The 27,436-nt window shown below is 36.4% G+C and overlaps 1 protein-coding gene across 11 annotated transcripts in view; it reads right to left on the bottom strand.

The window, feature by feature from the left end:
• Nucleotides 1-27,436, bottom strand: part of LOC114656134 (poly(rC)-binding protein 3) — a 366,542-nt gene that overhangs the window by 155,661 nt on the left and 183,445 nt on the right. For all 11 annotated transcript variants that reach the window (XM_051931200.1, XM_051931201.1, XM_051931203.1 and 8 more), the window contains one exon: nt 18,741-18,884. The gene's annotated coding sequence lies outside the window, so the exon portion shown is untranslated. The remainder of the gene's footprint in view (nt 1-18,740; nt 18,885-27,436) is intronic.

Raw genomic sequence — 27,436 nt, 5'->3', positions numbered from 1 at the left:
ATTTCTTCTACACATTATTGACAGATTTAAATTATTTGGAGTCAACCTCCATTTTCTTTACATATCACCATGCACAATAGAGTGCAAATAAGTGGTACTGAAATGCTTACAGTGTGTACTGAAACATATGCAATACATAGCAAAATATAAATACTGTATTGTATACAATAGCTGTTTCAGTATAAAGCGTGTTTTAGAGTGCTATACATGCTTTTCAGTCTATAGTGTATCTGTTTCATTGTACAGTGTAAATGTTAAGCACAGTTAAGAATGACTTGTGTCCTAAACATTTATTATGTTTATTACATACATTTGTCTTATAGCAAGGTAAAATTACCAACGCAGTGGGGAAATAGGAACAAAGACAAGGAAGACAATGTGTTTCTGGTTATTAAAAAGAGACTATGGTTGAGATTTGGAAATCTAGTGTACGCAACATGTATGCATGTAGTCTTTTCTCCACTGTGGAGGGGAACAGCGAAGATGCCGACAAAGCTGTAATTAAAAAAAAAAAAAAAATTAAAAACCCTATTGTTAGATAAAATATTTATTCAGTAAAAAAAATCTTATGTGCAGAAAAGGTATAAAAATGAGTGGCAAATGTTCCAAAAAACTAATTACAAAAACGTATAAAAACACTGCTACTCATGTTGTGTTTCAGCCAGGGTTCCCTTCCTGGCTGGGGTTCAAATGCTATTTTAATACAAATTTTTTTTTTTTTTTTTAATGGTAATAGTGTGAGATATATTGTTTGTCTATTGTTTATATGTGTCTAAATATCTTCTGTTATGTTTACTGTGTTTTGTGGGTGGCTCCCCAAGAGGAGGGGCCCCCTGCACATCACCGCAAGAGAATGCCTTCAGTCTTTAGAAAACCCACAGTCCCTTGTGGTTCATTGAATGCATTTGTGGTGTTAAGTTTTTCTAGGACTATTCTGTGTTTTTCTTGTGAATATTCACGGTTTTTGACCATTGCTCTCTTTTTGGCTTCTGTTGAATTGTGTTTTGGGACTTTGATTGCCTTGGTTTGGCTTATTATGTGCAGGCAACTCCTGATTTGCCTTTTGTACTCTTTGAAGCTTTATTGTTATAAAGCATTTTTTGCAGAAATATATATTTTATTTAAAAAGATACTTGTTGCCCTTTTCCTGAATAGCCAGGGTTTGATGGTTTCCCCTCCCACTACTGGGCATTTTGAATATTTTCAAAACTCTGTGCATTTGGGAACTTTTAATTACAGCCTGTTTCTATTGATGTTAAACAGAGATTCTTAATGTGATGGCATGTTTTTTTATTTTTAGGACTGTAAACCAGCGTTAACATAAAATACCAAATGTATGCATGTTGCCTTTTCTCCACTGTGGAGGGGGAAAGTGCAGGTGCCGACAAAGCTATAATTAAAAAAAAAAATTTTTAAACCCTATTGTTGGATAGAATAGTAATTCAGTAATTTTTCTAAAGGAACTTTTTAGCTCTTAAAAGAATTCACATTCATTATAAATTCAAGAGCAGGTTACAATGCACCGACAGTGTAATATAGCTTAAATGTTTAAAAAATGCCAAAAAATGTAAAGGTAATGGTAGGATTCCTTATATATAACACAACCAAATTAGAAGGATCCAAATGATTTCAATTTAAAAATCATTTAAAAAGGATAACACAAATCAGAAAAAGATAAAAGTAATCTACCAAAGTAGCAGTACTGACATAATAAAATTATGCTGGGCTTGTTGTAGGGAGACACAGAGAGAGACATACAGCACATATTATATGGCCCTTTGTTTGATGGCACTGACACATGATCAGTAATTCTTTAAGAGTAATAGTTTTACTGGTGCATTATTTATTTCAGTATATTTAATACAATATAATAATAAACTGCAATGATGTTTTCTGCCTTAAGAAAATTAATCAGAGACATTACGACACACGGCTGAAAGGTTTGTTTAAATTATTTTTAGGTTTTAAATGATAGCCATGTATTATGCATTTAAGCATGTGACATTCGATGTAGCACAATTGTTTGTTAAGTGGGATACATTGGATTGTGTGGGGTTAATCATGAAAGTAAAGCACTACTGTATGTGCTCTATGTGGTTCACAAACAAGCTGAAAGGGAAAGCAGTAGCATTGTCTGTGTGCGTTTTGTATGGACAGAGGCAATGTTTAATGTTCTGCCGAACAGCCTGTCGGAATTAATCAACATCACATCGTAGAGCCACCGACTTGGAAAGCGCTCCAAGGCAAAGCAGGAAGAATAAATGAAAAAAAAATCTATTCCACATTAAACAAGCACCACTCTTTCAATGCACTTAAATCCTTGAAATTAATTGGTCCTTTTTATAATGGCTCTTTTGTGGGAAAAAGCTATGTTATATCAAAGTCAGAGGTATACAAAAAAAAAAAGGACTCAACTGTGCATCAGTATTATACCAAAATCAGAAGGAGGTCAAAATGTGTATTTTGGTTTTATCTTGTATATTTCCTCTCCTTCATGTAGCATGCAGATTATATATTCATAATTATATGGCATGGAAAACAGAGTAAAGTCTGGTAACACCACCAATCACCACATCATTGGAGCATTTAAAAACACAAAGTTGCACTATTGTAGAAATGAGACAACTTCTCCACCTCGTCACCAAACATTTTTTAATAATATTATTCGACTGTCCCTTATATTCCAGATTCTTGCAATCCTGTTTCCTTGCTAAACATACAATGTACTTTATTTCTCCCAACTCAAAGGGAGTTGTAACATAATGATGGATACAATAATTTAGGTGAAAAGAAACAAAAACTAATTAATTGCTTTAAATGTTACAGTCTATATAACATTTTAAATCTATACTCCACCCAAAAGTGATATTTTTTACATGTTACTTATCCTGTGTATTTTGTGGTGAGGAACAAGAAAATTTTAATCTCATGTTTTCATAGAGAACAAAGATAAAAAAGTTTATGACAGAACACAAGCCAATGGTGACCTATGCTGTACAATGGCAAACAATATCAAAAACATCCATGTTAGTTATCCAGTTGGTTGCTCATAATATGCAAAATGCAGGCATTTTCCCTTTTTCCCAAAATATTGTTAAACAAATGTATCCAGAAAATTAAGACACATTATATATGAGAAATGTAATTCACATGGGGTGGGGTTTTTGCATGAGTAGAGTTTTTTGATTTTTTCTAAAGCATTTATTTAACAATATTTTAGTAAAAACAAAATGCATGTGTGTTGTATATTGTGGGCAAATGACTGGATGACTGGATAAATGACACATGGATTATGCGACACAACTAATGTCTGATCCCCGAAATGGATGTTTTTCATATCATTTGCCATTGTACACCACTGGTCACCACTGGCCTGTATTATATCACAAATTTTTCTTGTTGTTCTCCATGAAAACAAGTGATTAAAATTTTTTCTCAAATATACATAAGAGACATTGTTTAGTTCAGATGTTTCTAAAGGACTGTCACTGCGAGTTTAGACAGTAAAATGGTGTAGCTTTAGGAGAGCACTAACACAAAAATGACTTATCTATAATATTAGGGTGGTTAGTGTCATCTACAATCACCTTTAAATCATTTAAGAATAAGCTAATGAGATGATAAAAATGCAAGTGGCAAAAATTATGGCTGCAGTGTAAAGTTGGCTATAGCTTTGGCATATATGACAAGATGCCTAAGTGGATAAAACATAACAAGCAAGTCTGTTAAATTGGTATCACCTTAAAGGTGGTGAATGAGAAGACAGACTGAAGTCAACTAAATCTCTGCAGGTAAATCTACACAAATTCAGAAGTTACTTTGTATACAGTATATATTGGCACATACTAGTCAAAATGTACAGTGGAACCTCGGTTCACGACCATAACTCGCTCCAAAACTCTGGTCGTAAACCGATTTGGTCGTGAACCGAAGCAATTTCCCCCATAGGATTGTATGTAAATACAATTAATCCGTTCCAGACTGTACGAACTGTATGTAAATATATATTTTTTTAAATTTTTAAGCACAAATATAGTTAATTATACCACAGAATGCACAGCGTAATAGTAAACTAAATGTAAAAACATTGAATAACACTGAGAAAACCTTGAAAAACAGAGAAAACTAACACTGCAAGAATTTGTGCTATAGTGCTAGGAACCGCTCGCTAAAAACACTTTTTTAATGAGTTTTAAGCACTGGGGAAGAAAATGAACATTTGAAAAATCCGTAATTTAATAAACCACCAAGTAAAGTAACATTTCAATAATGCAGGCTACGAACCAATCACTGTAAACAGAACTGAAAACAAAAACAAGCCTTCTCTACCTTATGCGTCCCTCTCTCTCTCACTCTCTCTCTCTCTCTCGTGTGTGTGTGTGTGTGTGTCTCTCTTTTGCGAGCCTGGAGCGCCTGTGTGTCTCTCTAGTTCCTGTGTGTGTGTGTGCACGCCTCTCTCTCCCGCACGCTCCTGTGTGTGTGCGCGTCTGTCTCTCTCGCGCTGCCTGTGTGTGTGTGCATCGGTCTCTCTCTCGCTGCCTGTGTGTGTGCGTGGCTCTCTCTCTCGCGCTGCCTGTGTGTGCGTGTGTCTCTCTTTTGTGAGCCTGGAGTGCCTGTGTGTCTCTCTAGCGCGCTCCTGTATGTGTGCACGCCTCTCTCACGCGCGCTCCTGTGTGTGTGCGCGCGTTTGTCTGTCTCTCGCGCTGCCTGTGTGTGTGCGCGGCTCTCTCTCTCCTGCTGCTTATGTGTGTGTGCCTCTGTCTCTCTCTCGCACTGCCTCTCTGTGTGTGTGTGTGTCGCGCTCTCTCACTCTCTCTCTCTTGCTTGCTGCACAGGGAGAGACTGAACATGTACAAACCGAAAGGGAACCTGGCTTGTTTGTATACCGAGTGTGTGGTCGTGAACCAAGGCAAAAGTTTGGCGAACTTTTTGGTCGTAAACCGATTTGTACGTGTACCGAGATGTTCGTGAACCGAGATTCCACTGTATTCTTTATTCTGTACACATTCTAATAATGACATTAGTAACCTATGAAATTAATTTTATTTCAAAATTGATCAATAGATATGTTTACCGTGCAAAAAAAATAGAAGCACTGAATGAGTTTTTAGCCACATTGCCATGGCAGTGCTCAAGTTTTCATTTTCTTTGCTCTCTTCCAGATATCGGTTCCTTCTTCTAAAACCATTAAATGCCAACTACCTGTGCTCTTTATAAAATGCTAGATTTATCTTTAAACTATATACTATAAACTATATATTCTTTACTTTAAGTTTGACTCTCTAGCAACCGTGTACTTTGTATTTTCTTGGAAAACATTTAAATGTATTTTAGCCATTTTGATTCATAGAAGTTGCTATGGAAATGTGACACCCCGTGTAGTGGAAAGTAGGAACACTAGCCTACACTCTAGGTGTCTAGTATGTGAGACCGAGCGTGACCAGGATGATAGTGTAAGACACGAAGAAATGGACACAAAAAGGGTTGGGTTTTTGAGAAATAAAGTGAGGTATTATTTGAAGGTGCACTTAAAGAAAACAAAAATAATGTCTTGCGGAATTTATATATTAATACATAGTCCAATACCGCAAAGGACACACAAAAAAAGTAAGTAAATGAAGCCCAAAAATGGTGGCTATATACATTATTTACAGTATTGAATGAAAGTCCCAAATGAAAAAGAATACTGCATACAAACTAGTGAAAACCATATATACACAAACCAAAATGAAGCTGTCTTCCTCCACAGTGCTCCAAGTCAGGAAGCTGCTCCTTCAAACAGTGTATACAGGATTCACCAAAACAAAAATATTCAAAGTACAGAAAAAGTGTTTATACAAAAATAAACAGTGCACCAATAACTACAACCCAAATACCTCCACAAAAATTACTCCAGAGACATTTATAGATATATACACGGACAAATATTTACAAAAAGCAAGGCACAAGCCGTAATGCTTGGTAAATTCAAAAGCTGTTCTACCGAGTACCTTTCTCCAAGAAGATCTAGTCAGAAAAGAACCAACCACTAGGGGCCATGAGTCCCTTTTATATTCGGCGCCCTTGTGTGACCAATTAAGCTGTCCTACGTCATCCCTCTACAACCACACGATGACGAGAACGCGTCTGCGAGAAGTGGCGTCTCCTGCCCTGCAAAAATGCTATAATAGGTCAAGCAGCCGGCGAGCGCGCGCATAGCTGTGCCGGCTTTTGAGACGCAAACTGCGCTTCTGCCTTAAGTTAATGTAAGCAATTTTAAATTTTCACGTCCTTCCCCTGACCTACTGTCCAGACAACTACAAACATGGAATCCCTTTACTAAACCACGGTAAACTAATACTACGACACTTCACACTTTCTTTTACTCCTTTAGAGTTATGGGGTCGCGGGAGGCACACGCAAGAGTGGAGGACTGACAATGCCATCCCGGCCGGTTAATGGCAAGGCTGTCTCTCCAGTCTACACGAGACCTACCGCGACACTCTCCAAAAGGCGCTAATAAGGTCAGAGAAGACGTCTATCTGCATTCTATAAAAAGGCAAGTTTCCTTTCTTTATACTTTAACTTTTTATCCCAAACAAATGCCTCTCAACACTGCAGAGGACGATTGACAAATTTTATTTAATTACAGGTAATGCCAGTAAGGCACATTACCACAGGGAACAAGTGTGAAATAAAAACAATACTAACCCATGTTCTACTGGTGCCTTGTCCAAGGTTGGTTCCTGTATGATTAAGTAGATTTAAGTACATTTTCTTATAATATTTACAATAACAATTTGCAAAAAATGCTCTGTATTTTATCACACAAATAATGTTGATCCATGGAGCCATAAAACTAGCAGCATGTTTGGAATGACATACTTAATAATACACTTCAAAGTAATACCTTGGGACAGTTTAATCTCAATTTACTATTCATTTGCATAATAATAAAAACACCACCACCACCTTCCATTTCTGGAGCCAAGGTAATGGAGTGCAACAACTTATCTGGCACATGGCAGGAACAAACACAGGGAAGTTCCGCCATTTCATAGAAATGCAGACTGGACCTGCTCATACACAATATTATTCAGGGGCCAATTTACTCTTGCCAGCCAAACTAAACTCCAAATCTTTAGGATGTGGGAAGGAAACCAAAATTCTCAGAGTAAAACTAACATAGACATGAGGAGAGTCTCTTGATATGTTTAAGCCAGGGTTTCTCCCACTGGCTTGTGCTTACATTTTTTAATGTCGGTTTTGTTCATTTTTTTTAACTTACCAATTACAATCTTTTTTGGTAGACCCACACCACAAAAACTTGAGTCAGGTCCTCTGGGGCTTCTGCAGGAAGGCAGTGTTTTACTCAGACACCTTGGTAGTCATTTTGCTTACACTGCATACATTAGTTAACAGAGCGCATGATTAGACACAACTACACATATAACAAATATAAAATCTTGCCCATCCTTCTTGTCATCGCATTCAATATTTACTGAAAATGTTTATATTACTTCATAATTTATTCTGAAATAGCTCAGACCTCATTGTAAACAGCACTGCCTTTAGTTATGGTATATTGGCTATAGTGAGAGTAATATTTTACAAACTTCCACATTTCTGTGAAGTATGTAGGATTCATGTTTCACTTTGTTAATGTGTATAGTAGACTATTTAAAGGGATTTATAGTACAAATAACCACACTGTAACTTAAAGATGTGATGTAATAAATCATTATTTACTTCTATAGTACATATGTTTGTAAGGAGTTATCTGTGTCCAGCTGAAGAAAAGGCTACTCATCCGTGAAAGCAATACTACCATACTTGTTTCCTGATTTATACAGTAATCACGAATCTGAATATCCCCTTCCAATCCAGCTACCAATTAATTTCAAAATATACCGTGTTACAACCTACTCTAGATTTTTTTGTTAAACTCGGCTTGTTTTCTTTAATCTGGTGTAGATGACTTAATTGAGTCCTGCCCTAATTACCAATCTATTGAGTTGCCCGATGTTATTAAATCACCTGGGTTGTGGGTGGGGGTGAAGGTTATAAAAAGAAGCTTGTTTGGGTCTTAGGGTAGACAGAGTGTGAGTAGGAGAAGTATTTGGGTTTTACAGAACAAGGTATGGAGAGTTAGGGTTGGATGGCCTGGTTTTTGTTTCTTATTGCTTGTTAAAGGAATTTAATTGTTTTAAGCTAGCCATCTATATGATAAATGTGGATAGTGTGTATTTAGCTGTGTAAACTTTGTTTAGCTCATTAGCTAAGTTAGTGTTGTCCTCCTGCCTAGTTTGTTTTGTGTGTAACTTTCTCTATTTTGTTATGTTTTCTTTTTGACAATACTGTAAATGGAGTCTTTTTAATTAGCTTTTTTCCCTGTGTTTTGTCTCCCTCTCTCTCACTTGTGTGCGGCCTATTTATATACCCCTAGGCCTTTCAGTAGGCTGTAACAACTGACTGTAAAGATCAATTAAAGCTAACTTTAAAATCCACCCTCTGTTAGTATAGGCTGAGAAGGGTGTTCTTTAGAGGAACAGGAACTAAAATACAACAAAAGGTTAACAGCTTTGACCCTATTCCATTTAGGAATACTCTGAAAAGGTAAAAGCAAAAATAAAACAGAAATCAATCAGGCACTAAATAAAAACAGAAGATGATGAGTAAGTGTAAAGATTGCCTATTTATTTATCTCAATGTTGCATAAAAATCTAACAAAACAAATAACCAACAACTTTGTTTTCCTACAAACATCCATGTCTTTTTAGAATCAACATCATCTACTTTGAATTCTGTCTTGCACTTCAGTATTCTTTAGTTTGCAGACAAAAATATATTTAGCTAAGGATTAATGGTATAACATGATACAGGTGCAATGAAAAATATATAACATTAATAATTATGACATCATTAAATCAGGAGTTTCTTTTTTTTTTGTCAGCTTACAAAAGCATGAGCTCCAATGATAGAACTCTATTCTTTCTAAATATTTGCAGCTAACATAATATATACACCTTTTACAGTTCCCTTTGTTCACATAATGGTTATATTTGAATATGTATTAAAACCAACATAAAAGTAAAACAGCAATAATCTTAAGTTCTAGAAAGTCAAATATACATTCAGTCTTCTCACTGTGCGATTATTGACAGAAGGTGGATAAGAGTTGAGGAGAAATCATCAAAAACTTGTCCAAAAACTTGAATATTTTGAATATTTTAATTTACTTCATTAAATTGAGTAAATTATTTAACAAATCTAATATAATTAAGCAAATGAAGGAAGACAAAACCAATCCAAACAAAATTGGAATTAACAAAAAATGCAGAAAAAAAACACTAGAAAAAGGCAAGAAGCAAAGTAAAATGGAACAAACAAAACCAACAGTTTCAACACCAAAATTTGGAATCTGAAAATCAAAAATACTAAGTCAAAAAACTCTAAAACCAGAATAAGCCAAAACAAATTTCAACAGATTACAAACAACAAGAAGAAAAAGGTAAAATTGACCTAATGCCACCATAGAGTAGCAGTGACTACAAAGATCTAAATTAGTCTCCAAGATGCTGCAGAGAAGACCAATTACAGCACCTGGGGGTTAGCTGTCTAATTAGAAACCTCATCACCATCAAAACCAATTGAACAATGAACAACATAATTATCGTTAGATAGTGGATGTTCACATGAACATTAAATATTTTGAAAACACATCATTTTTTATTTACTGTGGACTTCCATCCATGCTAAAACAGTATTTCTGACGATCAAAAACAAATATTTTTGACAAACTATGCACTCTCCAAAGTGTACAGATTTGTAAACAATGTGTTGTACGGAAGTCTGGATGAAGAAAATTGAGCTTTTAAAAAAAGCTGATGTATGATTACCATTTGCAGGCATCAAGTTCAGTTTTTCTTGTAATAACTCCTTGTGTGATCTCATCTATATTGCAGGGACAGTCCTTTCCTATGTTCTTTGAAACACTCAGATATTTCACTGTCCATATTTTCCATGGCTTTAGATATCTTATACTTCATAGGGTCTTCAGCTTGTCGGTGGAATGCAACTTGTCGCTCACGAAGGCTGTTGAACTGTGAGTCAGGTGCATATATATATATATATATATATATATACAGTGCATCCGGAAAGTATTCACAGCGCATCACTTTTTCCACATTTTGTTATGTTACAGCCTTATTCCAAAATGGATTAAATTCATTTTTTTCCTCAGAATTCTACACACAACACCCCATAATGACAATGTGAAAAAAGTTTACTTGAGGTTTTTGCAAATTTATTAAAAATCAAAAAACTGAGAAATCACATGTACATAAGTATTCACAGCCTTTGCTCAATACTTTGTCGATGCACCTTTGGCAGCAATTACAGTCTCAAGTCTTTTTGAATATGATGCCACAAGCTTGGCACACCTATCCTTGGCCAGTTTTGCCCATTCCTCTTTGCAGCACCACTCAAGCTCCATCAGGTTGGATGGAAAGCGTCGGTGCACAGCCATTTTAAGATCTCTCCAGAGATGTTCAATCGGATTCAAGTCTGGGCTCTGGCTGGGCCACTCAAGGACATTCACAGAGTTGTCCTGAAGCCACTCCTTCGATATCTTGGCTGTGTGCTTAGGGTCATTGTCCTGCTGAAAGATGAACCGTCGCCCCAGTCTGAGGTCAAGAGCGCTCTGGAGCAGGTTTTCATCCAGGATGTCTCTGTACATTGCTGCAGTCATCTTTCCCTTTATCCTGACTAGTCTCCCAGTTCCTGCCGCTGAAAAACATCCCCACAGCATGATGCTGCCACCACCATGCTTCACTGCAGGGATGGTATTGGCCTGGTGATGAGCAGTGCCTGGTTTCCTCCAAAAGTGACGCCTGGCATTCACACCAAAGAGTTCAATCTTTGTCTCATCAGACCAGAGAATTTTCTTTCTCATGGTCTGAGAGTCCTTCAGGTGCCTTTTGGCAAACTCCAGGCGGGCTGCCATGTGCCTTTTACTAAGGAGTGGCTTCCGTCTGGCCACTCTACCATACAGGCCTGATTGGTGGAATGCTGCAGAGATGGTTGTCCTTCTGGAAGGTTCTCCTCTCTCCGCAGAGGACCTCTGGAGCTCTGACAGAGTGACCATCGGGTTCTTGGTCACCTCTCTGACTAAGGCCCTTCTCCCCCGATCGCTCAGTTTAGGTGGCCGGCCAGCTCTAGGAAGAGTCCTGGTGGTTTCGAACTTCTTCCACTTACGGATGATGGAGGCCACTGTGCTCATTGGGACCTTCAAAGCAGCAGAAATTTTTCTGTAACCTTCCCCAGATTTGTGCCTCGAGACAATCCTGTCTCAGAGGTCTACAGACAATTCCTTTGACTTCATGCTTGGTTTGTGCTCTGACATGAACTGTCAACTGTGGGACCTTATATAGACAGGTGTGTGCCTTTCCAAATCATGTCCAATCAACTGAATTTACCACAGGTGTACTCCAATTAAGCTGCAGAAACATCTCAAGGATGATCAGGGGAAACAGGATGCACCTGAGCTCAATTTTGAGCTTCATGGCAAAGGCTGTGAATACTTAAGTACATGTGCTTTCTCAATTTTTTTATTTTTAATAATTTGCAAAAATCTCAAGTAAACTTTTTTCTCGATGTAATTATGGGGTGTTGTGTGTAGAATTCTGAGGAAAAAAATAAATTTAATCCATTTTGGAATAAGGCTGTAACATAACAAAATGTGGAAAAAGTGATGCACTGTGAATACTTTCCGGATGCACTGTATATATATATATATATATATGGGCGGCACGGTGGTGCAGTGGGTAGCGTTGCTGCCTCGCAGTTGGGAGATCTGGGGACCTGGGTTCACTTCCCGGGTCCTCCCTGCGTGGAGTTTACATGTTCTCCCCGTGTCTGCGTGGGTTTCCTCCGGGCACTCCGGTTTCCTCCCACAGTCCAAAGACATGCAGGTTAGGTGGATTGGCGATTCTAAATTGGCCCTAGTGTGTGCTTGGTGTGTGGGTGTGTTTGTGTGTGTCCTGCGGTGGGTTGGCACCCTGCCCAGGATTGGTTCCCTGCCTTGTGCCCTGTGTTGGCTGGGATTGGCTCCAGCAGACCCCCCGTGACCCTGTGTTCGGATTCAGCGGGTTGGAAAATGGATGGATGGATATAGATATATATATATATATATAGATATATATATATATATATATATATATACACACATACACACACACACACACATTTAATACGAATATTCCTTTAGCACAAGAAGGCTACTTACCACACTACCGTGCAAACTGCAATAGGTATAAAGAAAATGACAATTACACAGAACAACCCTGCGTTAATTCAATCAAATACACAGACACCCCTCCCCATTTTCCAGAACATAATGATTATTTGGAAATCATCTGTTAATTAAAAAAATTGTGCTACTATCAAGTTTGCCAGTCATAGCTTGTCAAGTCAGAAGCAGCCAAACTAACACATCCTAACAATGCCAAAGAAGCCATCTAACAAACAGACTAACACAATGAACAAAAACAGCAACATCAACAAAAGGAAGAAAATCTACTATTTTCATGAGTAAAGAGAAGGCAAGTTTTTTTCATGAATGTGAATGACAAGTTGGTGTGCCTCATTTGCAGCGCCAGCATTTCGGTCAGAAGAAAATGCTGTGGTGCTGCTTCATTAAAGTCCATGGAAAATATGCACAGGACTTTCTGACCAGTAGCAGGCAATGAACAGAAGAGGTGAAAGATCTAAAAACAATGAAAAAAAGAGAAACTCTCTTCAAAGAAGTACAACTCGGCACTGGAGGCATTGTTTAAAGTAGCCCACATCCTAACAAAGAACAAAAAGTTATTCACTGATGGCGGGATAGTAAAGAGGCAATGACTGCAGAAGCTGATACTTTATTTAAGGGTCATAAAAATAAGACGATGTTCACTTTGGTACTAAGATAGTCATAAAGGGAATGTCTGCAGTTTCTGCAAATGCAATGGAGCAGACAGAATTGGACATGGTTAGATTCAAATGAATTTCAATCCAATGTAATGAGTTGGTGGACTCCACCATAACTGCCCAGTTCGTTGTGTTCATTTGGAGAGTTTCTGACACTGCTTCCAATAAAAACCACAACCAAAGAAGTTTTGAGGCAAGTGACGATCACCTAACTTGATCCCATTTGTACCTATGTCTAATAAAAATATTTTTTTCAGTAAAATATCTGAAAAGAAAAAGTGAAGGTCTGAGAAGTATTGATTTGCTTGTGTCCACAAAATCAATAGTTTTGGAATTCACTGGTGTGGCAAAATGAGAACGCTAAGATGCCCTATAATTTTTTTTTTTATTTTTTTTTTTATATTTTTATTTTATTAATTTTCATTGTAATCATTCCATACAAACAGATCCATTTATAACCCAACAAATTTGAAAACAAATCAAACCCCATCCCTGAGAAGGAGAGCTTAGCTAAAGGAGAATTTCTTTAAGCTTTTTAATAAGGCAACATTAGACAAAAGAAGGGGAGAAGTAAATATCTATATAAATAAGAGATGGAGAAGGGAGTTAAATACAATAATAGTTAATTCTCTTATTCTAAAATAATATTGATTAAATCCTGCCAAGTTTTGAAAAAATTTTGTACAGATCCTCTAACTGAAAATTTGATTTTTTCCAATTTCAAATAATATAAAACATCAGTTTCCCACTGACTTATAAGAGGAGAATTAGGATTCTTCCAATTTAACAAAATAAGTCTGCGTGCCAAGAGTGTAGTGAATGCAATCACCGTTTGTTTGTCCTTCTCCAATTCAAGTCCATCTGGAAGGACACCAAACACAGCTGTTAGTGGGTTAGGAGGGATTGTGATACTAAGGCTGTCTGAGAGGCACTTAAAAATCTTTGTCCAAAATGATGTTAGTTTGGTGCAGGCCCAGAACATGTGACCCAGTGAGGCAGGAGCTTGGTTGCAGCGCTCGCAGGTCGGATCCTGGCCTGGAAACATTTTGGACAGTTTTAAGCGAGACAGATGAGCTCGATATATAATTTTTAGTTGAATAATTCTATGCTTTGCGCATATAGAACTCGAGTGAATTCTCTGCTTTGCTACCTTCCACTCCTTTTCTGATATATTGATTAAGAGATCTTCTTCCCAATGTCCTCTTGGATCTTTGAAAGGTAGGGACTCTAATAAGATTTTATATATTGCGGAAATAGTGTTTGTTTCCTCGGAATTGAGCAGTATTTTTTCCAGCATTGTGGAGGGTGCAAGGTGGGGGAAATCGGGCAATTTCTGTTTAACAAAATTTCTAATTTGAAGATAGTAAAAGAAATGTGTAGCTGGGAGGTTAAATTTTGAACGTAATTGTTCAAAAGATGTAAATATGTTGTCTATATAAAGATCTCTGAGCATTTTAATCCCAAAACTTTTCCAGGTATTAAAAACTGGATATACTTGCGAAGGTTGAAAGAGGTGGTTCCCTTGCAAAGGTGCCACTGATAAAAGATTTTCCATCTTAAAATGCTTCCTAATTTGGTTCCATATTCTGAGTGAGTAAAGCACAATTGGGTTATTAGTATATTTGCGATAACTTTCATTTATTGGAGAGCAAAGCAGGGAATATAAAGAAGTACTACAGGATTTTACTTCTATTGCAGACCAAGCCTGTGTATGTGCATTTATTTGTGTCCAGGTTTTTATGGCTTGTATGTTTGCTGCCCAGTAATAAAACTGAAAATTAGGTAAAGCCATGCCACCTTCTGCCTGAGGTCTTTGTAGGGTCGCTCTTCGGATACCTGGGTGTTTTGAGTTCCAAATGAATGAGGTTATTATTGAATCTAACTGTTTAAAAAACGATTTATTGATATATATTGAAATGTTTTGAAATAAAAAGAGAAGTTTAGGAAGGATATTCATCTTAACAATGTTAATTCTTCCGGCTAGAGTGAGATGAAGGGTTGACCATCTATGCAAGTCTTGCTTAATTTTTTCCATACAGACGCCAAAATTTTGTTGATAAAGAGCTTTATGTTTACTAGTGATATTTACCCCTAGGTATTTAAACTGATCTGCTATGGTAAAAGGTAGGGTGTCTAATTTAATATTATATGCTTGTGAGTTCACTGGAAAGAGTATACTTTTATTCAGATTAATTCTAAGACCAGATATCTTTTGAAATTCTGTTAGTGCTGTTAAAACAGCAGGGACAGTGTTTTCTGGGTCCGATATATATAAGACCATATCATCTGCATATAGAGAAATTTTCTGTTCCAGTCCTTCTCTGACAATCCCCTTTATCTGATGAGAATTTCGGCAGTGAACCGCCAGTGGTTCAATAGCGATTGCAAACAACAGTGGCGACAAGGGACATCCTTGTCTGGTACCACGTTCTAGTTTAAAGTAGTCTGAGCAAATTTTATTAATACAAACTGAAGCTTCTGGACTGGTATACAGTAGTTTAATCCAAGCACAAATATTCGGGCCAAACCCAAATTTCTCCAATGCAGTGAAAAGGTAATTCCATTCGATCATGTCAAATGCCTTTTCTGCGTCTAATGATAGTAATATCTCTGGGGTGTTTGATTTTGCTGGTGAATATATAACATTAAACAAGCGTCGGAGATTTGAAGATAGATGTCGGCCTTTAATAAATCCAGTTTGATCTTGTGATATTACCGAGGGCAGCACTTTCTCCATCCTTCTAGCTAGGATTTTTGAGAGTATCTTAACATCATTATTCAGGAGTGAAATTGGTCTATATGATGCACATTGTAACAAGTCCTTATTTTGTTTAGGAAAGACGGTGATTAATGCTTGTCGAAATGTTTGAGGTAGTATTTGGTGGTCTTTAGCTTCTGTAAATGTTACCAATAAGAGTGGAGCTAGCTGAGTGGAGAATTTCTTATAAAACTCTACGGGGTAACCATCAGGGCCTGATGATTTCCCGCTTTGTAGTGACTTTATAGCGTCTAGTAATTCTGTTAGCGTTAGAGGTTTATCTAGTTCCTCAGCACTTAAAGCATCTATTTGTGGTATTTGTGAATTATCCAGAAATGCATTAGATTGCGTGTTGTCTTCTTTGGGCTCAGTGGAATATAAAGACTTATAGTAATCTCTAAATGTGTGCATTATTTTATTATGGTCGATGATTTCTTCTCCATTCTTGTTGGTGATTACTGGTATTGCATTGTGAACTTCTTGTTTATGAATTTGTTGAGCTAAAAGCTTATTAGCTTTTTCTCCGTGTTCATAGTAATGCTGTCTAGACTTATAAATAAGTTGTTCAGTTTCTTTAGTTGTTAAGATGTTAAGTTCTGTATGCAAGGCCTGCCTTTTCCTGTGAAGAGCTTCACTTGGACGCCTGGCTTGTTCTTCATCTATTCTAGTAATTTCATTTCTTAGCTCTGACACTTTCTTGGTTTCTAATTTATTTCTATGGGAAAGATATGAAATAATCTGGCCTCTTAGGAAGGCCTTTAGAGTTTCCCAGAGTGTTCCTGCAGAAACCTCTGTAGACATGTTTGTCTCTAGGAAGAAGCTGATTTGTTTGGATATAAATTCTGTGCAGTTCTCGTCTGCCAATAAAAGAGGGTTAAGACGCCATCTGCGAGGTGAGTACGAGGGGCTTATTGATTTTAGCTCCAAGACTAGAGGGGCATGGTCAGAGATAACAATTGTGTCATATTTGCATAATTTAATTGTAGGCAGGAAATTATTATCTATAAAAAAATAATCAATTCTTGAGTAGCTATAATGCACTGGTGAGTAGAACGAATATGTTCTTGAGTTTGGGTTAAGAAACCTCCAGGGGTCTGATAAGTTGTGATCCTTTAAAAACTGTGTAATTATCTTTGCAGTATTAGATGTCGTCCCCCCTGTCACAGGAGTCCTATCTAAGAGTGGATTTAAAACACAATTAAAGTCCCCAGCCATTATAATTTTATGAGTGTTCACACTGGGAATGGATGCAAATAGATTTTGCATGAATTCCTTATCATCAACATTGGGTGCATAAACATTTATCAAAATCATTTTACTGTTATATAAGTTGCCCATGACCATCACATATCTCCCTTCAGGGTCCGACACTACCTCTGATGCTACAAAAGGAACTGTTCTATGTATGAGAATTCCCACCCCTCTAGTTTTCTTTATAAAGCTAGAATGGAACATTTGGCCAGTCCAGTCTTTTTGTAATCTGAACTGATCCTTGGTTAGTAAGTGGGTCTCCTGTAAAAATACTATTTTAGCGTTTAAGCCTGTTAGGTGAGAGCATACTTTCTTTCTCTTTAATTCGTGATTCAGGCCTTTAACATTCCAGCTCACAAAGTTAACTGTCCCATCATGGAGACATTGATTCTGAGTTTTTAATGTCATTTTATAGTTTTAATTGGTAATATGGCAGTTTTAATCTTAGTTTCAAGATTCCCCAGGAGTTGTTGCATGTTAGCCTGTTGCTGCATTGATATTTATAATTATAAGGATTATAAGAATAGATTAGATATAACCTGCTCTCCTTCTCTCCCCCCTTTATCCCCCCCCCCCCCCATTTTGCCTCCCCACATGAGGCTAGACCCCACTTCGCGATGTTCCAGTCCTCTGACATACGAAGAGACAGAGCACGTCCGAAACAATATAATTAAATGATGTGTTTTAGTGACAGGAAGAATTGGCTTCTAATTAAGAAATTGTCTGGTGTGAAAATGGAGTTAGTAGGTTACCTGTTGGCTCATTTAGCAGCTCTTTAAAGGCAATGAATCTTAAAAAGCAAGTGTGTGGTTACTAATTAGGACAATGGATGGATTAAAACCTGCGGGCAGTGAGGCCTGCAAGGATCTGACTTTCATACTTCAGCCTTGACATAACATACATTTAGCTAAAACAGGTAGAAGAAGGTAATTAATAATGGAGTTAACAAAAAAAAACCCAAAGTTATAATAGCTAGGAAAAAGAAAGAAAATACATAAGAACAATAAACAAAATTCAATGAGACCTAAACCCTGACACTTACTGATGCTGAACTGAACCAATGACACAGAAATGGAAGAACATGCTACAATTGCAATGCAGTTTTCATGCAAGTTGTCAGCATGTCAAAGGCCATGTCATGTAAGTACTACCCAGCAACTTCCAAGAGAAATGCACTTAGTTGCCACGCATGTGATGTAACATCTTTAGTGTTTTAATTTCAATTGCCAATTTACTTGAGAAACTGGGATAATCAGATGTATGCTTAATAATCAAAGGTGTGCCTTTCTCATTTAGCCATTCTATTTCAACCTCATTGAACATTTCAGCACATATGAGCACTATACATGGAACAGTTATACCATCGCATTTAACACACATGCACTGATGGCCGCCAACTACAACAGTGCCACATAGTGGTCAGTTTTAGAATTTATTGACTGCACCTTATTGGCATTGAAAATGTTTACTGTCAAACTACTCATTTACATTTTTTAGTTTTAAATCATTTCTGAGCAGTAGTGATTTTTCTAGGAAAGAAAATTTCACTCTTTACTTATGAAGTACCCACAAAATGATGGTAGTTAATGGGAGTAGACCAAAACAAAATTATTGTACCAGGAAAATGTCACTATATGGGAAGGCAAATAATCCCCATAAACTTATGCTAATGCATGAATTACAGAAATACACAAAATGGTATAAGAGTACAGTATGTTACCTATAACTGCTAATCATTTATTCCATTTCACAGTATATTGATTATGATTAGAATTTCACTCACCAATCCTGCACAAAGTTAGTAGGCCACAAACATAAATGGTGATGTAGAAATTGGTTGAAAGTTAAGGCAACCCGTCAGAGGGTGAGGGTAGTGGGTTAATTCATCAGCCTTTATACTTCTGTTCAGGTAAGAAACCAGCCCACTCTGAAATAAAACAAAGTGTCAGTTCAACAGTTTTGAAAAAATTGCAGTTGATGAAATATCATTTTAAGTAAAAAAATTATATAAGTAATCTCTGCAGTAAAAAAAAAAGTTACATGCTTCTGAAATTTAAATAGGTTTGCTATTTTTCAAATTAAAGTTTCTACATAATAATGTTATATATTAAATTCCACATGAAATAGCTTTCTAAAGTGAAACGTATTTTATAAATGTTTAAAAATAATTAACCCATTCTTGTGTTTTATTATGAAACTTATGGGCACCAGTGTCCCATTGTGAAAAAACACCTTAAAACTTACCAAATATTTAAACCTTTCAAGCCAAAACTGTTATTAAGTATTAATTTGCATCTTGAGATTACACATATACAGTATTGGAAAACTGTCCATCCATGTTGTTTTGGGGGGGGGGGGGGGACTAAAAGCAAACCATTGCTATGAGATTCAGCCATTTTAAAACAGTGGCTGTGTGCTTATCTTCTCCACTTCTCTATCACCAAACATCATTATTGGCACTGAATGTTTATGTACAGATATTAAATGCTGTCTTTGATCTGTGGATAACTAGACAATAATAACTGAAAAAACTTGCACTTATGATCACTTATATTCTTTTACCATATGAAAGCTTATTTCATTATTTTACAAAGATATTGCTTGCTGCTGCTGCATTGATAATGTGCATTTCAGTGAAAAAGAATATTGAGTATGCGGGGAATCAAGTAACAAGAACTGAACCGATGTTACAGGCATCCATCCATTTTTCTAACCAGCTTATCCAGATCATGGTCGCAGGGAAGCTGGAGCCTATCTCAGTAAACATCATGTGCAAGGCAGGAAGAATTCCTGGACAGGGTACCAGTCCATCATAAGGCAAATACACATGTCAACATACACACGCTTGACACACTTTAGCAACACCAGTTCACCTAAGTTTCATTAGGCTGAAGTTCACTTTAGTTTAATACAGATATCTTGGCACTGGAAGATGGTAGTGCATAGCTGACATTCTTGCCTGCATATTTATAGATTGGTAGTGCTTCAATGTGCCTTTTGCATTTTCTGATATTTTTTTTTTAAAACCATCATTCATACACACAACATACTCAGGAAAGTGCAATGTGCAAGTGGTTAGCTCATTCAAAAATCTAAGGCGTTTATTAAAAATACAGACCAGTTTAAGTTCAGATTTGTTGTTATTTGTATGAAGTACACTTAAACTTTTATGTGCACTATTCATCATTATGTAGTCAGTCAGTGTGAATCTTGCTCCACAGGCTATGTAAAATAACTCCGACTACTGCAACAGGTGAAAAGTAGGTGTAGTTCATTTAAAAAAAAAAAGAAAGAGAGAGAGATAAGCACACATCTGTCTTTTATTGCAAGCCATGCCAGTACAAAATGGTTGTAGAAACAGAACTGCCGAAGGAAAAGTAGGATAATAAGCAGAATATACCATAGCTTGGCAAAGGGGGGTTGTCATAACTCCACCAATGACGGCTGCTGTGAGCATACAAGCGAACAAGAAATGTATCATTACCTCGAGAGAAAAAAAGTACAAAGAGCCTGGGTTAAATATATTACTTCCAGTTAATTTTTTTTGTCACAACACTTTAAAGTGGACATATTTGGCACTTTTAAAAAATCTTTTACAATGGAACCATGGTACACATAAGTTTCATAATAAAACACAATAGCACTCTAGTTGCTGTATTTTTTAAAATGCATAAAATATGCTGCACATTAGAACACAATTTCATAAGGCAAGTTAATATTGACCATAATTTCGAAGACATAACTAACTTGAAAAATACTAGACTTATCCTTTAATTATAATCAGAGTTGGTATGCTGGCATGCTGATGCCTCATGGATAAAGTATTCTGGTTTTAAATCCCAGACCTAGTCACTACCTGTTTAGAGTTTGCACAGTCACCGGTTTGAGTGGGCTTTTATCCAGGCACTCAAGTTTTTCTCCCACATCAAGCATGTCTTGTTAAGTCTAAATTGGCCTATATTTGTGTGGAGTTGTACATGAAAGGGCCTTTGATGGACAGAGATTCTGTCACAAGGTTGGTTCCTGCCTTGTACCCACTGCTCATGCAACAGGAATAAGCCCTTCATGACCATCAGAAGTTTTTTTTTTTTTTTTGGTATTTGCTCTTCAGTAACACACCATATACAATAAATGATTTCTAATTAAGAAATGGGTTGGAATGGCTTGGAGAAAAACTGCAGAATTCAATATACTAGGTTTTGAGGTTTGATATTCAGTATTCTAAATGTGAACTAATCAAACAGAAATACAGGGCAAGAGAAACAAATCTAATGTGCTTGTTCAGCAACCTGCTGAAATGTAGTGATTTCAGAAGGTATTCAGGCCCCTTTTCTTTTTACACAGTTTGTGATGATGCAGCCTTAACGTAAAATCATTGACACTCAACACCTGAATGACAAAAAATGTTTGCAAAGTTATAAAAAAAAAACACCACACAAACAAAAAATCTGGTGTGTTCTCCACTCGACCATCTCGTATATATAGAGATTATATAATAATTGTATGAATATGTCAACTTGTGAAACAAAACATGTACCTATTCAGATTTCAAGTTTAATTAATAGTTCTTTTAAGTGATTAGATAAATTTACAATTACGGTGTTATTTTGTGTTTGTACCATGTAATTTCTTTGCATTGTTGATAAGATAAATAACAGTTAAAAATAATAATATGTGCAACATAGTGAATAAACTGTTACTAAATAAGATGAATAATTAGATATTCACAAAATTATTTATTATTCTAGCCCTGTCTTTAACTCTTTCATTCTGTTTATATGAAAAAAATCAGAGCATAAATGTGTATGCAGTCGATAAATAGTCATCTGCCTTTGCAATGGTGTTTGCTTTTTAACTCTCATTTACAAATAAAAAATTAAAAGTAGGTAATAAGGTTCAGGCAATGCAAAAAATACAGAAAACGAGAAGAAATGTCAATTAATTCACAAACAGTTCAAAACTGATGAAAGTTAAAAAATATATGAAATACAATTCATGGAATTAACATAAGGCCAAAGAAGAAAATATGTAGCACAAATCAGAAAGGTATGCTATGTAAATTTCAACATTTTTAATTATAAAGAATATCTGTACTTTAGTTAAAAATGATCTCTGACTGGAAAAATTCTAAAACCATGATTTCATTGATCGTAATATAATTTATTAGTTCAAACAACCACTGTAATTACCGATAAAACAAACTGAATGAATTAATAACCTTTTGTGGAAATTGGGAACAAGCACAATGAAGAAAATTTCACAAACATTATTAAATCACTAAAAGTACTGTATTTTAAGCACAAAACCAGAAAAAGCAAAAATTAAATGTGAAAAACCACAGCTTAAGACAATTGTGGAACACAATTTGCCTTAAGAAAGACAGTAAAAAGTACCTAAATGTCGAAATATGATAATTTGTTTAAAAGATAAACCTGCTTGAACTGTCAAGAAAGCATATGGAAATGTCAGTCAATCAAAGTGGTGGAATAAATTTCTAGAAAATGTCAATCCTATGAGGCAATAAACTTTTATTATACTAGATGTGCCACAATGATCCATAACAAATATTGGAAGTATACTCTGTATTCTAACTGTAGTTAATTATTTTGTTAAGGGCATTGATGAGTGCCAATTTGCCAGTTTTTGGTAAAGCACAACACGTAAAGCATAAAAAAAATCTGGATTGTCCTCCACTCAACTTTCCTTATACCTGTACAAGTAAAGTAGATATCACTTCCAGTTGTCCGATTATAATGAAACTTCGTATCTGTGTGTTTCTTACACAATTTCAGTCACTTCTCTTTGTTTATAATGCAAGTTTATATGGCAAATAACTACTTCCGGTAATTTGATCAAACTGAATCTCAAATCTGATTGTTTTTTATGGTCAGTAATATACCACTTCCAGTCACCTGATCAAGGTCAAATGTTATATCTAACAATAAGTGATGATCATACAAAATTTAAATTATTTATCTCTATTTATATAATGGTAGTAATGCATATGTAATAGTGCTGATACCTGTTAAGATATCATTTTCATATATAATTCTATATCTATGCATTTCTTAACCTAACTAACGATGATATAAAATTTCAATTATTTTTCTCTTCTTATAATGCAACTTAAAATGAAAAACTACTATACAAAATTTCAACTAATTGTTTATTTAAACTACCAGTTTATTTGAAACATTTTGAAATGTGTTCAGGTAAAGTACCATTTCTGGTTGACACGTTGCCCAAAAGGTGACAGAAAACTAACATTTTGATATAAACACCCATATGCCAAACTTCATTTATTTAGCTCAAAGCATTATCAAGTTATTGTGTTTCTGTACATACATACAGTAACACACACACGCACACAGAGACATAATTGCAAAAATGGTCAAAACATGTTCAGGAGCTCATGAAAATTGGAGATTTTTTGTGATTACTATACTTTCTCTATACTTCGTATACGAGAAAGTAAAAACTGAAATATCACATTGATACAAATATTCAGACTAGGACTGTCAAAGTTAACATGTTATAACATGCAATTAATTTTAAAAGGTATAAACGCATTAATTTAACTTAACCATGATAAACTGACAATTCTTGCTATCTATGCCAATGATTTTTCAATTGAAAGCTATGACCCCAGTAAGTATATCATTAAAAAATCAATTCCAATTTTAAAGATGGTCTTTAAATTGCTGAGTTTTTAAATAAACATACATGCAGCTGTTACATAAAAGTAGCCACAAATCAATGAAGTTACTATATACAGCAGCAGTGGTCCGCAGGCTATACAGTACACAAACAGGTCTTATTGGTTAAGTGTGGGAACAAAGAAAAAACAGGGTACTTAAAAGGACTGTTGATTACACAGAGGCTGAACTCAAGTCTTCACACTCAGCTGTGTTTCAATTCCTCTGTGCCATCTCACTGTGCTCCCTGCTGTGACACCTCACTCCTGTCTTTCCAAACAGTCTCTCAATGCATACATTGGCTCCTAGAGAACTCCTCTCGATTCAATTCCAAACCACAAACCAAGACTGATGGTATTTTTGTTACAGAGAGTATCTTGGGTGAGTGTGATCTTTCTCACTTGTTCCACCCGCATCAGTGGGCTACACAGCATATCTGTCTGCTTGTCTGTCTCTCTATCAGACTCTACCAGACTCTCCACCCTGGGAGGCAGGTCCTTCAGTGCTACAGCCCCTCAATTCTGGAACTCTCTTCCTCAGTCTCTCAGAGATTGCTCCTCTTTCTGAACTTTAAAATCTCAACTGACAAATTTCCTCTTCTACGAATTTTTGTCATCTGTGTAAAAAATGTATTTATTTTTTTACTCTGTATGTAAAGCGACCTTGGGTTTGTGAAAGGCGCTCAATAAATGTAACATTATTATTATCATTATTATTATTATTATTATTATTATTATTATCATCATTATTATTATCAGGTCCAGTCCACCAACATTACAAGATTTTTAGTTTTGGTGAACTTGTTTTTTTGCACCATCATTTTGATAACAGGTTTACAAACTGGCAGACTAAAGCAGAATGATATACAATCCATCCATCCATTTTCCAACCCGCTGAATCCGAACACAGGGTCACGGGGGTCTGCTGAAGCCAATCCCAGCCAACACAGGGAGCAAGGCAGGAACCAATCCCGGGCAGGGCGCCAACCCACCGCAGGACACACACACACATACCCACACACCAAGCACACACTAGGGCCAATTTAGAATCGCCAGTCTACCTAAGCTGCATGTCTTTGGATTGTGGGAGGAAACCAGAGGACCCGGAGGAAACCCCACGCAGGCACGGGGAGAACATGCAAACTCCACACAGGGAGGACCCGGGAAGTAAACCTGGGTCTCCTTACTACGAGGCAGCAGCGCTACCACTGCGCCACCGTGCCGCCCTGATATACAATGAAGATGATTTTTTAACAATTATTAATAATAAAATACAAGTATTTAATACTGCATTTTAGTGTTATTAATACCGATTCACAGCAGAAAGCTATTGCTTCAGATGTACTGTTTAATAAACTTTATACTTACTTTGAAAATAAATACTGGAATAGACAGAAGTTAGAAGCAGTAATTGTGCACAGAGTTAACAAAATTGCATTCCAACATTGACAAAAGTAACCTTATAAGGCATAAAGATACTCAGCCTTCACAATTTACTTTATTTTCCTCTTTTTTGATCTCAAGTTGTATGAAACTTCAGTTATTTTCCTACTTCTTTTGATCTGAATTCATATGTAACTGTATAATGTTTGTAAATGAAAATTATGGAAATTTTAGGCTAATTATTATTCCTTATGAAACCATTTAATTGTTATTACATTAGAAAATGAAGTATTTGATGTGAATAAGAAAAACTTACACATACAAAACCACACAAAAATCTTACTGTATTAACTTGTATCTTACTGTATGTACTGTTTTAAAATCCTAAGGGGCAATATTAGGGATGGGGTGGGAGTTGTGTCTAGTAAGAGTTCAGTACTTAACAATTAATAAATAAACTTGAGATACTTCAAAATACAGTGGAACTTCGAGATACGAGTTTAATTCGTTCCAGCACTGAGCTCGTGTAGCGAATTTCTCGTATCTAGAACAAACTTCCCCATTGAAAATAATGGAAATCCAGTTAATCCATTCCGCACCCCCAAAAATATTAATCAATTTTCCTAACAAATAACACTGATAAATAATATATACTGTAGTCTACCTTTAATAAATAACACTGGTAAATAATATAACTGATTATTAAAAGAATCAAAACAGGTGTCCAAAGTGCAGTAGAGCATTCAATAAATCTTTAAATAAATACAGTAATCCTTAAAACAGTTGTGAAGTGGAGGTTTAAAATACACAAGAATAACAATCCTTTAACACGAGGTTAAAATGTCAACAGGAAGCAGTCTTTAAAAAACAGATGAAAATTCCCGGTGCTTCTTCTCTGTTAGCGTCAGCGTCTCACCTGCTTCTCCCATGCGGGCTCTGCAACAGGCGAGACACTCTTAATGCAGCTGACCTTCTCTACACCGTCCTGCTTCAGCTGTTTGGCTCGCCTGTTCAGCTACACGCGAGCCTGCACTCGCTCTGCTGCCTGCCTGGGTTCTCTCTCCTCTCTTTTCTTTTACTTCTTTTCCCCCTTAACCGGCTCGTGCTTCTCTATATATGCGGGGAGGACATGGCAGCTGCAGCCCATCAGCCACAGGAACAATCATGGATGTGGGCAGTTTCCCACCTGTGCACTTAGGTGAGAAACACCCACACTGCAGATTTATTGTGATTAAAAGTTTTAATCATTTGACAGTCTTAATTCAAACCCTTTGCTCAGCAATTTGTTGAAGAATCTTTGACAGTGACTATAGCCCAGAGTCTTCTTGGGCATGACAAGTTTCATACAGCTGGATTTGGGGATTTTCTTCTATTCCTCTTAGCAGATGTGCTCAATCTTTGTCAGGTTGGATGGAGTCCATCACTGGACAGCAATTTAAGGGTCTCCCAGAGATTTTCAAATGGGTTGAAGTCTAGGCTCTGGCTGGGCCACTCAGGAACATTCACAGAGCTGATCCTAAGCTACTCCTGTGCTGTCATTTTCGTGTTGGAAGGTGAATCTTCAGCCCAATCCTCTCAAGCATATTTTTTAAAAGTGTAGTATTACGGGAATGCATTTTCCTATTTATGATGTACACTGGCAATTCTGGAAGTACCTATTTAACAGTATTTCAGCAAAATTATATGCGTTTTGCACATTTTGAGCATACAATTGAACAAATGACATGTGGATTATGTGACAGGAGTAACGAGATTTTTCTCTTTTTTTCCCCATGGATGTTTGCTTGTGGTCACTATTTGCTTCTATTATATCATAAACTATTTTCTCTCTATTATGCATCAAAACATTAGATACAAATTTTTTATTGGCTATCACTACAAATGACATGGGGTAAGTAATATTTAAAAATATATATATCATTTTTTGGTGGAGTATTCCTTTAAAGTTATCTTTGTTACAATTCAGCTTTGCTCCATTCAGCTTTCTCTCAGTCCCTGGCAGTGCCTGGTTTCCTTCAGCCATGACACTTTGTCTGAGAAGTAAGGTCAGACAATTCAATCTTTATTTCATTAAACTAGGGAATCTTGTTTCACATAGTTTGAGATTTCTCTAAGTGCCTTTTTGCAAACTTCAAGTAGGCTTTTGTGTCATCTGGCCACTATGCCACATAAGCCCAGATTAGTGAAGTGTTACAATGGCCCAGATTAGTGAATTGTTACAGTGTTAGTTGTTCATTTAGAAGATTCTCTCATCATCAAACAAGTTTTCTGGAGCTCAGCTAGTCTGACTATCTGGTACTTGGTCTCCTCTCTTACCAAGACCCATCTTTCACAACTGCTCAGACTAGTGGTTGTTCCAAAGTTATTCCATTTATGAAATATGGATGCTGCAGTGCTCTTGG

Source organism: Erpetoichthys calabaricus, chromosome 8 (assembly GCF_900747795.2).
Source record: "Erpetoichthys calabaricus chromosome 8, fErpCal1.3, whole genome shotgun sequence".
Classification (NCBI taxonomy): Eukaryota; Metazoa; Chordata; class Cladistia; order Polypteriformes; family Polypteridae; genus Erpetoichthys; species Erpetoichthys calabaricus.
The sequence above is the reverse complement of the archived record's forward strand: the minus strand, read 5'-3'. Positions and strand labels throughout refer to the sequence as shown.